At 43.6% G+C, this 15,056-nt stretch overlaps 1 pseudogene; it reads left to right on the top strand.

The window, feature by feature from the left end:
* Positions 1–1,742: 1,742 nt before the first annotated feature.
* Got2-ps4 (glutamic-oxaloacetic transaminase 2, pseudogene 4) lies at positions 1,743–2,996 on the top strand (annotated as a pseudogene).
* The last annotated feature ends 12,060 nt before the right edge of the window (positions 2,997–15,056 follow it).

Raw genomic sequence — 15,056 nt, 5'->3', positions numbered from 1 at the left:
GGTGGGAGGAAAATAGGGGTAAGGGAAGAAATACAGGGGGATAGACAGCACTAAGGACAATATGAAAACCTACTACAGTATAAGCCCGTTTAAAATATATACGTATATGGTTCTTTTTTTTTTTTTGGTTCTTTTTTTTCGGAGCTAGGAACTGAACCCAGGGCCTTGCGCTTCCTAGGTAAGCGCTCTACCACTGAGCTAAATCCCCAGCATCCCTAGCTCCGAAAAAAAAAAGAACCAAAAAAAAAAATAAAATATATATGTATATGAACGAAATCTAAATGGAATCACCAAGTAATGGGAACACAAAGCTCCAAGTAAACCTTCCTCACCACCAGCTTAAACCGCCAGTGTCGGGAATAGATTACACCTAATTGAGTTGCTGGCCAAAGGGACCCTAGGAAACCCCAAAACCACACAGGCTGTTGACAAGACTATTGGTGGCTCAGTGCAAAGTGATGGTAAGGGCCCATTAATGAAGATAACACCTACAACTTTCCCTGAACATGGAGTTTGAACTAGAACCTAACCAGAGCCTTCCTCTTACTGACCAGAGTGTCCACGCTACCAGCGGAGAGCCCTGCAATCTACAACGGTGATGCGTTTGCAAGATGTGCCGGTATAATAGTGGCACAAAAGTGGGGGAAGTAAACAAACCACTATTTAGTTGGATTTTTGGTCCACTTCTGAGACAGATGACGCTTCTTGGGTGACCAAGAGTTGAAGACTAGGTAGGTCATGGACTTAGGGGAAAACAGAACCAAATATTATTGTTCCCCTAAAAGAAATGCAGCAACAGAATGACTCCTAAGGACATTCTGCTACACTCACAGATCAGTGTCTTGCTCAACTATCATCAGAGAAACTTTCTCCTGCAGTAGGTGGAAACAAATACAGAGACTCACAAATGGACAAGGTCAGAGAGTGAGAGATCTTTGACACTCAGTCCTAAATAGGATGTCTTCATCGGCCCTCTCCCCTCTGGGCTGAGGGACCTATGTGGAAGAGGAGGCAGTAAGGTCCTAAGATCTAGTCAGGGTAGAAAACAGCAAGGAAACACTGCCCTCTGGACACAAGAGGACTGGTAAACAGATGACTCCCAGAGACTGTGTGACAGCATGAACAGGGACTGAGCAGGACTGTTTAAGTCGAATGGACCCCAACACTGAAATGGGAGCTGGACTCAAGCTTTCATCACTAATTCTTCTCTCGAAGAATGAATTAGTTTTATCCAATGGAGTCTCAATTGGTATATAAACCACACTTGAAGGAGACCCCACGCCTAGGAGTAGATGGCCAACACAGAATGAACTCAATGGTGGTTTTGGAGAAGTTTTGACTCACACTTTTGTTTAAGAGTACTCTGTTTGGGCATTGTTTTACCTTACAGATTTTTCACTTATACATTATGGTTTCCAGTTTTGTGGTTTTATGGGTGTGTGTATGTGTGTGTGTGTGTGTGTGTGTGTGTGTGTGTGTGTTTCTCGTGCTTTTCCTTGCTTGTTGCCCCTTTGTTTGCTTTAGTTTTAGTAGTAGTAGTAGTAGTAGTAGTAGTAGTAGTAGTAGTAGTAGTAGTAGTATTAGACTGTTTGTTTCTAAAGGGAAGGAGAGAAAGCATGGAGTTAGACCAGTATAGAGATAGAGGAGATGAGGGAACCATGATAAGAAGATAAGAATATAATATATGGGCTTCCCCCCTGATCTCAGCTCTATCACCATCCACTGCGGTCTTACCGCCCACCATGGCCCTCCTGCAATCCGGCCACATCCTCTCCGGGATGGCTGCTGCCTCTCACCCATGCCTTGCAGCTGCAGCCTCTGCCAGAGCCAGCTCCTGGTGGAGTGGATCCATGTTGAAATGAGACTTCCAGATCCCATCCTGGAAGTTACCAAAACCTTCGAGAGAGACACCCACAGCAAGATGAACCTGGGAGTTGGTGCCAACCGGGATGGTAACGGACAGCCTTACATGCTCCCCAGTGTCTGGAAGGCAGAAGCCCAGATTGCTGCAAAAAGTTTGGACAACGAATACCAGCCCATTGGGGGACTGGCTGAATTTTGTAAGGCTTTTCAAAACTGGCCCTAGGCTAGAACAACGAAGTGTTGAAAAGCGGCTGGTTTGTTACTGTGCAGACCATTTCCGCGACTGGAGCCTTAAGGATCGGAGTCAGTTTTCTGCAAAGATTTTTTAAGTTCAGCTGAGATGTCTTTCTGCCCAAACCATCCTGAGGAAATCACATGGCCATCTTCAGGGATGCTGGCATGCAGCTACACGGTTATCGATACTATAACCCCAAGACTTGCGGCTTTGATTTCTCCAGAGCCTTTGAAGACATATGACAAATCCCAAAGCAGAGTGTTCTCCTCCTACATGCCTGCGCTCCCAACCCCACGGGTGTGGACCCGCGCGTCCAGAGCAGTGGAAGGAAATGGAGTTCGTGGTGAAGAAAAAGAATCCATTCTTTGACATGGCCTACCAAGGCTTTGCCAGCAGTGATGGTGAGAAGGATTCCAGGGCCATGCAGCACTTCATTGAGCAAGGCATCAGTGTCTGCCTCTGCCAATCGTAGCCAAGAACATGGGCCTGTACGGTGAGCGTGTGGGAGCCTTCACCGTGGTCTGCAAAGAAGCAGAAGAAGCCAAAGGGGTGGAGTCATAACTGAAGATCCTGATCAGTCCCTTGTTTTCCAACCCTCCTCTCAATGGAGCCCGGATTCCCGCAAGAGGTGGAAGACGTGGCTGACCACATCATCATCATCTGCCTGAGGGCCCAGTTGGTCTCCAACCTGAAGAAAGAGGGCTCTGCCCACAACTGGTGCGCTCATCACCAACCAGATTGGCACGTTCTGGTTCACCGACCTAAAGCCTGAGCAAAGGGAGCAGCTGACCAAAGAGTTCTCGGTCTACATGACAAAGGATGGCCGAATCTCCATGGTAGGGGTCACCCTGGCAATGTGGGCTACCTTGCCCATGCCATTCACCAGGTCACCAAGTAATTACCAGGTGCAAGGACTCAGAGACCACTTTCCCTTCAGCCTTTGCTCTTGTGAGAGTCACGTAAGGGTGAGGGAGGGCAGATATTGGTGAGTAGATGCTGTTTTCAACTACGGTGAATAATGCTCGGTGACTGGACGCGCTCTTTGGAAAAGAGGTAGGGCAGAGGCTTCCACGGACAATATCTGGCACTTCATCGGCTCTAAACCAAACTCTCCCGCATCCTTTTGTCTCTTGCTTTCCTTGAAAGTTTACACATGCAAGAAAACCACAGCACTCAAAACCTGTCAGTCATGGCATCAGAATAGGTCAGAAGCTTTACCGGAAGCCTCAGATGGTGTCAGGGTCTCCCCTGTAGACCCTGGTAGAGCCTCTCATTAGAGACTGTCAGAGAAAAATAACTAGTTCTGTCATTAACAGTTGTCTGCGAGTTTGCCCTCCCGCTGTGGAACAACTGTGTCAGCAGACCACATTACAGAAATTATGCTTTACAAAAAACAACAGTTCTGCTGCCACACCAACAGGGAGAGTAGAAGATGTAATGTCGTGTCCACCTGCCTCTTCTTGTCACTGCCGTTCTGTAGCCTAGAGTTTCACCCCATTCTACTGCTTGGTTGACCGTCAACCTCATCCTATCAGGAGTTATCTAAGAAGGAAGAACATAGCTTTTCTGTGCATGCCATAGCCTCCTCTCTAGCAAAGAGCCGGGGAGAGCGGAACCCTGCCCTTGATTTCAGTGTCCTCTTCAGCGACTGATTGTCTCCTACAGGATGGGGCCTCTGCCCAGTTAGACCTCTTCATTCATCCTGGCTACACAGCCTGTCTCTTTACCTGAGTCAGACATGCGGGGTACGATGGAAGGAGATATTTTGGGGGTTGTGTGCTGCCAACCCGACTCAGACTCTGCCCTTGGGAAAGATGACCACCATCTGCTCTAATCACGTAGATGTACTACTACCTGCTTTTCTCTGCTACAATAAAATTACTATAGAGCCCCCAAAACAGAAAATAGTATATGAAAAAATTATTTTCAATAAATAAATAAACATTCAGAATCAAATGTTGAAAGGAAGGAAGGAAGGGAAAAGGGAAGGAAAGAAGGGAGGAAGGAAGGAAAGAAAAGAAAAGAAAAGAAAAAAGAAGAGACCTAGAAGTTCATGATCCTATCAATCTCCCATTTCTCTAGTTGCATGGTGACAGTACCTTATTATTTTCTGTTCCTCCAGTTATTTATTTGCAAGAATAGCAAAAATACATATACATGGATGTTGATGAGGTGGACTCTCGACCTTCTTGTAAAAATTCAATGAGTTAATATGATGGAATATAAGATCCTACAACCAGGTACACAGAAGTGCTCAATATTGCCGCCCTTTACCGTTGGCACACCGGCTTTGCAACATGCAAATTGTTCCAATCTATTGGATGAGGAGGCTGAGCCTCGATGTGAAGGTGTGTGAACGGGAGATGACAAAGCTATGTTTTAACCTCTGATGTCATTCCCCAGAGCTGCATTCTCACCATGACACATGCTGACTCCCAGTCCCGAGGCACAAGTAGGCATTTGTTTTAAGCCTTGATCAACTCCTGGGCATAATTCAAGTCAAGCCCACTACAGGTTCTTAAGGTCTTCCATAGAAGAAATGGGTATTTGGGTCATGACTTCTATGTGCAAGACATGGAAGGAAAGGGGGAAGTTTAAAGAATCACAAGCCAAGAAAAAAGGTACATTGACGTTTTATGGAAGAAGAAACTGTCGGTGTCCCCACAAAGGAAGCACCATGGGTGCTAGCTTTTGTTTGTTATTGCTACAATTTGTTTTCTTTGTTTTGTGTCTGAGATTTTCTGACAATTTAGAGAACTTTTCTGGTACTGACATGCCTATCTGTAACTCTACATAATACTCTAATACATTCTGTAAGAAAGAGCTTTTTTTTTTAAATTAACCTAGACTATAAATCATTCCTTTATGGTTTATGCGGAAGAGCTTTATTGAATAATAAATCCTTGCCATTCAAAGTTACTGGAATATCTGTTCCTTATACTTTTATTTTAAGTTCTTTCTTGCATTTTGTTTTCTGAGACAAGGTCTCTCTAGGAGGTTTAAGCTAATCCTGGAACTCCCAACATAGTCTAGGTTTACCTCAACTTCTCGACCTTCATGTCCCCTTCTTCCCAGTGCTGGGATTACAGGTGGGTGCCACCATACCCAGCTTGGAATAACTTGGTTTTCTTTCTTTGTTTGGGGTTTTCGTTGCTGTTTTGTTTTCTTTTCACAGTATCATCGAATTCTGTACAATGACCAAATGGAAAATTTACACATCATCAACTTCTTCTTTGCCCTCCTTCACTTTGCTAACCCATCCAGCTCATTAGCTTAGCTTTAATGTTTGCCCTCATCTCCCACACTGTACCTTTCCCCAAATTGTCATCATGGGTGAAGCTATAAGAAATGGCCCTGCCTGATACCAACAGTGAGGGCATTGCCACTTCACAAAAGTAAAGGCCACTGTGGGTCAGTCTATCCACCTGCAGCATGTACTTGGTGACCAGCAAAGGTCACACCCACTGTCTCCTATCATGACATTCATGTTTATCCTGTTTCCAAACATGCCACTGCACAGAATGTAAGTATTAAGGCACTTATAGGTCATTTCTCTCTCCTTCTCTCTTTTTCCCTTGGCCCAGGTGTTCTCCAAGCTTAGACCACCTCTGTTGTGATCTTCAGACATCTTCATGCATTTGCTTTTGGGTAAATACGTCAACCCATCACAATTATTTTCCCTACATTTTAACTCGTTTCCTGATTTGCTTGTTGAGTCTTTCCTAATTTTCCCTTTTAAAAATTATTTATTGCATATTTTAATAGGTCATTAGATTTTTAGACCTGTATGACCTAGGTATCCGATACTTTCTATATTTTGACATTTCTTTAGTAGTATTAATGTATGTTGAATCGAAGTTCCCTACATTAGGACATGTGCAAAAATATTGGCTTTTCAATAAGCAAACAATATTTTGTCTAGATATGGAAATTTTAAGCTCTGGCCTCCTATTTTCTGTAGAAAAGTCTGTGTCTACACATGATTCTTTACTAGAATCTTTCTTGAAATTTGTTTTTATCGTTCTCAGTTACAATTACCTGGGGGGAAAGGCCTCTAAACCTATACATTCCATTATCTTCCTATACATAAAACATTCTAAATATCTCTCTGAGTCATTATCTCTGTCTGCAGGATGGACATTACATATATCCTTTTACCTGTCTGTCCTTTTTTCCCTCTAGCATTTTAATGTTTTACTTTCTGTTTCCATTGCCACATTTGCTTTGCTTCTAGGCTTCCTATCAGTGTCAACTTTCTGCTGCATAGACAAGAGTTTATCCTTCAGTCCTGTCACAGTTCTATTTATTATTTATTTCCCTGTCGTGAACTCTGCCAAGTCACGATTCCCCTCTTTTTATTCAACTCTGCATATGTATTTCTGCTTCCACTTAGAGCCATCTTAGCACAAAATATGGCTGACTCATTTCTAAATGAAGAATGAAATACCTCTGACATTTTCACCCACAACATACAGCTGGTACTTAAAAGTAAAGTCTTTTACCATTTCTAGTAGAGACTCTGTGTGTGTGTGTGTGTGTGTGTGTGTGTGTGTGTGTGTGTGTGTGTGTGTTGCTTTTGTCCTTGTTTTAATTTCATCTTAAACTTGCATCCCTAAGCGAGGTGCATTTTTCATGAATGAGTGATAGGTAAGTCATGTAACAAAGAACTCAGTCCAGAAACTTGAACGTTGTGGATTTTCCAAGTGTTCATAACTGTCCCTCTGAGTTTCCTGATAATTTCCTTTTCTCCAGGTATATTGGCCAATTCTAGGGATGTGTATCATAGAGCGACTCCTGAAGCTCCACCACCGTCTCAACAGGGACAGGGTTTTCTGCAAATTGCCTTCTCAAAAAAGTCTTCATTTAGATTTCTTCTCAATTCTCAGAACAAAATCCTGTGAGGAAATGTCCATGGCCAGTCCTGTACCCCATTCTCAGTTTCCACACAAGGACCTGGGTTGTGTTCCTCTAAATGGTCCCCCCTTGAAGCCCTTGGCCCTGCCAAGGCAGGACACCCAGTGAATGGGATTGTTGGGGGGAGGGTGGTAATGGGGGGAGGATGGAGAGGGGAACACCCATAGAGAAGGGAAGGGGGAGGGGCTGGGGGATGTTGGCCTGGAAACCAGGAAAGGGAATAACATTTGAAATGTAAATAAGAACACCCAATTTAATAAAGATGGAGAAAAAAAAAGTCCCTCTTAATTTAATTTTTGAGGCTTTCTTATATGCATACAGTATTTATGTCATGACTGTGCCCTTCTACTCCATCTCAAATTATTGCCTGCTGAGTCCATTTAGGTATATGTGTTTTAGGGTGACAACTTGGGACTGGATATCCTATCAGCGGGTTCCTCCGATACAACCCTGGCGCTTAAGGCTCAGCAAGCATCACAGAGGAGGTGACAGAAAGATGACAAAAGCCAGAAACCAGGGTGTGTGCTGTGAGACAGCATAACAATAAAGGAACTACCATCATGAGCTACCGCTGATTTAGTAAGAGCTACACGACAACATCAGGTGACATGCAAATGTAGGCGGGGTGATCACACAAGGCTCCACTCAAAGTATTCCTTTTAAAAAGAGAGAGAAAAAAAAAAAAACCCTCCACCATTTTCTGGAATTTATCTAAACGAACATTTTTTTTTTTATTCCTGCCGCACCTGGGTTTGACTGCTGCCATAGTAACCAGTGTTTTACCTACTGAATAGCTTGTACTTCATAATATCCCAACCCCACACAGACAGAATCACACTGTCACTCCTCATTTTTGTTGTTGTTGCTAAGGCATGGGTCAGAAGGAGCAATGGGAAATATGCCAGATCTATGTCCCCCTCTTCGAGATGGAATACAGGATCCTCCAAAGAAGACTGGTTTTGTGATGGCATTTGGAGAGGAATTAAAAAGGAGGGGGTGAGGAGAAAAGAAAGTCAACTTCCCAGGACAAAAAATCTGTTCTTTATAAAGAAACTCGTAGTCCTCAATGATTTCATGGGATCTGCTTTTCGCTCTCCCTACCATTTCCATCAGGAAATTCAGGCCTCCTGTCATGGTTGACACCACTTGATGTGAAACAGGTCATTTTACTCCAGTCTCATAGATTTAATTTTGCCACAAATGCTCTAAATCAATCACAACAGGCATAATTTCAAGTGGTCTTATAATAACAAAGAGGCAATGAGTTGCCCTGGCCTATGAATAAATACTTTCTTTATTTTTAAGTGAAGTTAAAAACGTGAAAGCATGGAAAGAAACCGCTCGTGTCCAAGGTAGCATTTTTATTTGTTTGTTGGCAGCAGAAAGACTAGTGAGAAGTGAAGAGTCTTCACTCTTGAAAGCATCGCAGAATCTGATGTCACATTTGACATTAAAGTTAATTGTGGACAAACTGAAGCTCCTGACAGATTCTCTGCAGCCAATAATTTAGTAAAAGTGCTCTGCTTCAAAAAAAACCCCAAGAATGTCAGCTAAAGGTCTTTTGCTGGGGCCTTAAAATGCCCCCTTTGTGTAGCAGGATGTAAAACTCTTGCCTCCGTCAAAAACGGAAAAATCAAATGCTCGCACTAAGTGCCCTCACTCTGCCAAATGAAGGGGAAGACGTCTTCTGCAGAACTTACAGAGCAAAGAAGAATTTTCCAAGGATCTGCTCATCAGCCATTCTGAGGCTGTGAAAGGATTAAGCTAGAGGTTGGAAAGAGTGAAATGGCTGCGAAGTTAGAGAGCAGTTTAATATTCCTCTCCCCTCAGTCATGTGAATGAGGATGGTCACCATTGGCTCATTGAATATTTTGTCCCCGGGTGCTAGGGTTACCTGGGTGCTGTGTAGAACTGTTTAGGAAGGACTAGGAGGTAGAGCCTTGTTGAAGAAGGGAGGTCACAGGTTTCAAAAGCCCACATAATATTCTCTCTCTCTCTCTCTCTCTCTCTCTCTGCCTTCTACTTGGTAATAAGAACATAAGCTCTCATATTGCAGTGCCTCCATACCTACCTGGTGTCAACTTCCCCATCCTTTTTGGTGTTCGTGCACTCACCCTCTAAAACTGTAGCCTTCAATAAGAAATTTTTTTCTATAAATTGTCTAGGTCATGGTGTTTCAGCACAATAGAAGAGTAACTAAGATACTCCCCAACCGAGAAGGGAAGAGGTAGACAAAGTAAACTGCTAAGGAAGCTTGACCTTAACCACAGGATATGTGTAAGAATGACATCAGAATTATATCTAAAACAAGGTTAAGCCGAAGCTGAAGCCCATGGCAAAAACAAAGGGGAGAGAAGAATAATAACAACAACAACAACACTTTAAATAAATCTTTATTAGGTGCACACTAGCCTTCTTCACAGGGTAGGCATCCATCACTGTCTGCTCTCATGACGGGTATTGCTTATGGGAAGAAAGTCGGCCTTGGGTGGGGGGGGGGGGGGGCTGGAGAGATGGCTCAGTGGTTAAGAGCACTGACTGCTCTTCCAGAGGTCCTGAGTTCAAATCCAAGCAACCACATGGTGGCTCACAACCATCTGTAATGAGACCTGATGCCCTCTTCTGGTGTGTCTGAAGACAGCTACAGTGTACTTATGTAATATAATAAATAAATAAATTAAAAAGAAAAACGAAAGTCGGTCTGGGTCTTTAAGGGTGTAGATTTTGCATAGGAGATTCCACTGAGGGTTTCATGGGATCTCAAAGGTGCAGATTAGGGATATGGGGAGACAGCTCAACCAATAAAACTATTACTGTGCAAAAATGGAGACCTAAGTTTGGATCCTCAGCACCCAAGTAAAAACTTGGCATGGAAACAAGTTCCCGTGGTCCCAGCATAGGAGAAGCGGTGCTGGCTAAGCAGTCTAGATGAATTTGTGAGCTCCAGGTTCAGGGCGAGACTGGATCTCGAAATGTGAGGTAGAGAGCAACTGAGAAAGATCCCCACCATTAACCTATGGTTTTCACAAGCATGTGCACCCTAACCCATACACAAGCACACACACGCGCGCGCGCGCGCACACACACACACGCGCGCGCGTGCGCACACACAAAGACAGACAGACAGAGAAACATGCAGAAAGAGAGAGAGACAGAGAGTGCAGGGAGCAATTAACATTCCCGCAACTGAGATTCAATACAAGAAACCTATAATTGTCAGACTCGAGGAGAACATCTGTGGAAATCGTCTAGAGATTGCACTGTAGATACCCATCGTGCTTTACAGTTGCCTCTGTTGGCAGAGTTAGTGAAGCATCCCTGTGATGACTGCGGGGCCAGTGGACATTTCATTACCCATGACTACGTGAAACACACCACGCCAGAAGGTGGCTGAAGCTTCAGTTACAGAACTCAAGCACCCACAGTGGTTTCCTGCTTGCACAGTATATTTTATCCACCCAACATGTCTGTTATATTACTATTTTAGAGAGATTATCAGAGATATGGCTCAAGAAAGAATGTTTGTGGGCCCCTTTAGGAATAGTGGAATGATAAGTGATAAAATCTGGAGGAATAAATAATAATAATAGTAATAATAATAATAATAATAACAATAATAAAGGAGTAAAGTTAGAGTGAGTTGGTATGGGGAGCCTTAGTGTATTAGCTAATTTTCTATTGCTGTCATAATACCATGACCGGAAGCAACTTTAGAAGGAAGTGATTATCTAGATTAACAATTCTAGACTGATTGGAGCCCACTATGGCAGGCGTAGCTACAGAAACAGAAAGCTGAGAGATTGTGTCTTCTGCTACAAGCATGAAGTAGAGAGAGAAAACTAGAAATAGAGAAATGTTATGGAATCTCAAATCTACCCCAGTGATACACCCCTTTCAGCAAAGCCCCACATCCTAAACCTCCCCAAACAGTGTCACCAACAGGGGACCAAATACTCAAATACTAAACCCTATGGGGACCGTATCTTACTCAAACCATCACTCTGGGTTTGGAATCAGTCCAACTCGGTTCCTCGTTACCATGATTGCAGTCATTTCACCTTTCAAAACCCTTGTCCATTACCAGCAAAACCAAATTTCGACCCGTCCTCTCACAGAGACAAACATGAAAGCATACGTATACTCTATACATGTTAGTTTTATTCACAGGAAATTGGCTTGAGGACCACCTGATTCAGAAGAACAAAGGCTGGGTTCCAAGTAGCGATACGGAGTCCATCCCCAACCCTTCTTCAAGCCCCGATAATAACAGTGGCAACCCCTAGTCACTCATGGTCTGCCATATGACAAGAAGTATGTGGGAGTTTTTCTCTTACCCAACAAGTTTGAACTCCGGGCATTAACTTCCTTACCAGACCCAGTCTTTTGTCTGTAAAGTCAACCGTCAGCCATGTTTGCATTGCACCAACCATGGTCACCATGGGCAAGCACCATTTCTTTTTTTCCACCATCTTTATTAACTTGGGTATTTATTTACATTTCAATTGTTATTCCCTTTCCCGGTTTTCAGGCCAACATCCCCCTAACCCCTTACCCTCCCCTTCTATATGGGTGTTCCCCTCCCCATCCTTCCCCCATTACCGCCCTCTCCCCAACAATCACATTCACTGGGGGTTCAGTCTTGGCAGGACCCAGGGCTTCCCCTTCCACTGGTGCTCTTACTAGGATATTCATTGCTACCTATGAGGTCAGAGTCCAGGGTCAGTCCATGTATAGTCTTTAGGTAGTGGCTTAGTCCCTGGAAGCTCTGGTTGCTTGGCATTGTTGTTCATATGGGGGCAAGCACCATTTCTAATTGCTTCAGAATTTTCCTTTATAAAATCAAGATTTCAAAGCACATAGTAATTATTATTAGTCTTTCTTACCCAAACACGCACAATTACAACATTTTTTTCTAGTCTTAGTTCATTTTAGTGCATAAAGCAGCCTAGTGTGACTCTCAGTCCCTATCACTCAGACATGTGATGTTCTACTAGTGCATTTTTTTTATTCCTATCAGGAAAACCTTCATCCTACATGGTGGTTTTATTTTCCTCGAATCAGTCACGTGGGCCTTGCCCCTCATTTTCTCTTCCCACCCATCTGCTCCTCAGTGTGTCACCTGGCTTGGTGCAGGCTGAGGGAATGGAGTCTATATTGTATGAGTTGTTCAGCTGACACTGAAGTACCCCTGTCCACTGAGACCATCTCAATAACCTTATGGCAACTCCAGTTTTGCACAGAGCAGTTCACATTGCAGACACTTAAATACTGCTTTTCATCATAATCCAAGTCAGTTTGCCATTGTAGCTGCGGAGTGTGTCTGGGAACTGACTGCAAAAAAGGGGTGAGGCTGTATCTTTGTATCTTCACGTCTTCACTGATGGGGGGTGGGGGTGGAGAGATGTCGAATTGAAGAACACAGCTGCCCTGAAACACACACACACACACACACACACACACACACACACACACACACACACAGCATGCAGTAGCGAAGAGGCCAGCCTTTGAAATAATGACAGGTCACTCCACAAGCCCTGGTGGACTGAGGACATGATGGAATAAGCATATCAAAGGAATTATCAAAGGAGCATTTCTCCCACCTCCCTGACTCGCTGATCATCACTGAACTCAGTGACAGATGGACCAGGGCCAACTGCACCATATCTGTGTGGAAATAGAAGAAATACAGAGTACTGAGGCCAGGGAAGTGAGTGTGTGATAGGCTTGGGGAGAGCAAGGAGATGCTCTCACATGTTTAGGCTGTTTGTAGAGACATGGGGAAGAACTACCTGGCTCCTTAAGGCAGATGTCTATCCCAGGCAGCCTAGGGAATCAAAGGAAACCTAAATTGCCAGGGTTTCCTGGCCCAAAGAGTTCTTGGCTGACTTGGTTGTAAGCACTTCCTTGTTTCTCCCTTCGCATATCAGCCACCACACCTCAGAAGCCAATATGTCACAAGGGGTCCATTTCTCACAACCCTGGGAGACCTTAAGTGAGAGAATGTCAAGGGCATTTTGAACCAGAAAATTATCTGGCTGAAATGCAAATTTTCTAAGGCTGTCTGCCTCCCACAGAACTTCCCTCGATCTGTATTTCCACGTTGACCCCATTTCAATCTTTTGAATTTAAAACTAATGCAGCATCACTCTTCCCTGGATGATTGAAGATTGCAAACTCTGAAATGTAATCGTATGCAAAATGTTAGCAGGGCAAAAGATCAAGGGCGGATGTAAGACAATTTGACACACGCTGAGGCCAAGTCAGAAAGGCCAGGGCAGAAAATAAATTGCAACCAGCGAGGGCACGGAGGAGCAGCAGGACCAGGCTTTATAAATGCATTAGCAGAGAAAGAACAGGGTAGACCAGGCAATTGTTGTGGTAGGAAGGGAAAGAGAATAAGAAGTAACAGAAGAATAGATATTAAGTGTCTCTACCTTTATGACATATATATCAGGTACAATAAAAAGTAAAACGATGAATTGACAATCCAAAGCTGAATTCTGACTGCACTTGAAGAAGGAATGAAAGTCAGCCTCATTAGAAAGAACTTTACCAACAGCCTATTGGGCATTGCTTGTGTTGGGGGGGGGGGGAGGGAGGACTCAAGGTCATGGCAAACTAAATCCATACAGAATTCATCCTGTTTTCATCAAAAATAGTCCTTTGTCGTTGCCCATGACAGTGACATTCGTTGTCTCAGATCTTCCACGTTCTCCTCACGTCTTCTCATCTTTCTGGGTTATTGTCACCGACGTGAGTTCTCCGCTCCACCACTCATTAAAATCCCATTCCTCTCTCTGTGTCTAAGGCATCCTTCCAATCTCATCTCACAATTCAACCCGAGTGGCCTCAAAAGTTACTTCTCAAGTTCAACTCATTGTTGCAGTTCCTTTCCACAACCACAAAGGTTCAGAGTTTTCTGTCATCTCTGTCCGCCATGACACTGCGGCTGCATCTATATGATGTCTACCCTCAGTTCAGTGTTGGTTCCCAAAGTTCCCCGTTCCTTCCTCTATAGAAATCCTGGATAATCCTGGTGATCCTGGATAATACCTGAGGTGACACAAACACCGTCTATGAGATGCTTAGAGGCAGGCCCAGCGCTTCTGTCAGTACAGGTGTCTGAGTTCTGATTTGCATCCACCTTTGAACACCTTAAATTCTGGAAGCAGAGTTTAAAAGAGAGATTAGAGAGAAATTAAGAAGTACTGAAAGACCAGGACAGAGCTTGGACCATTTTGCATGTTTTTCTTACAAGTTAATTATCTTTAAGTTATAGAAGACAAACCTAGATTCTCAGAGACTTAGCAAAGACTTATTTTTCTCTCATGCCAGAGCTGAACACGAATGCTTGCCTAGAGGAAAGACTAGAGCCAGGAGAGCATGAAGGCCATAGGACCTAGGCCCCCAGACCTCTTGCATCTTTTGGAGTGGTACCTTTTCTGTTTTGTTTTGTTTATTTTTGAGATTGTAATTTGATTACAATATTTCTCCCTTCCCTTTCCTCCCTCCAACCTCCGCGCTCCATATACCTCTGCCCATTCCTTCAAATTCATGGCCTCTTTTTTTCATTAATTGTTATTGCATGTGTATGTGTATTTATAGAGTGAAATATGTTTAGATATAACGTGTTGAAAACATATAATGTTACTTCTACATATGTTTTCAGGGCTTAGTATTTAATGCTAGAAAACCAATTGATGTCCTTGTCCCTGGGGAGGACCATCTTTATCTGGTTGCCTGTAGTTCCCTTTGTAGGAGGAAATGAAGCCACAAAGAGATGACACTGAAAACTCAGTACAGACTTATCCACCAGGGTCAAACTTTGGGAATCTTATGCCAGGGGGTTCATTGCCAGCACATTTAAAAAACAGTGCAATTTGGGGGAAAGTTTCCTGATATAACACAATCTTCAGTACACAAGGAAGCACAATGACATCAAATCTCAACTCAAAGTACATGTTAGTTCTTCCAAGAAGATGAGTTCTCAGGATAGTCTGCCTGTATTAGCTTAAGGGCCTAAGGGAGGATCGGGCTCGTC

The sequence above is a fragment of the Rattus norvegicus genome, chromosome 15, assembly GCF_021556685.1.
Source record: "Rattus norvegicus strain SHRSP/BbbUtx chromosome 15, alternate assembly SHRSP_T2T, whole genome shotgun sequence".
Classification (NCBI taxonomy): Eukaryota; Metazoa; Chordata; class Mammalia; order Rodentia; family Muridae; genus Rattus; species Rattus norvegicus.
Note: the sequence above shows the minus strand (reverse complement) of the source record. Positions and strands in the feature narration are given on the sequence as shown.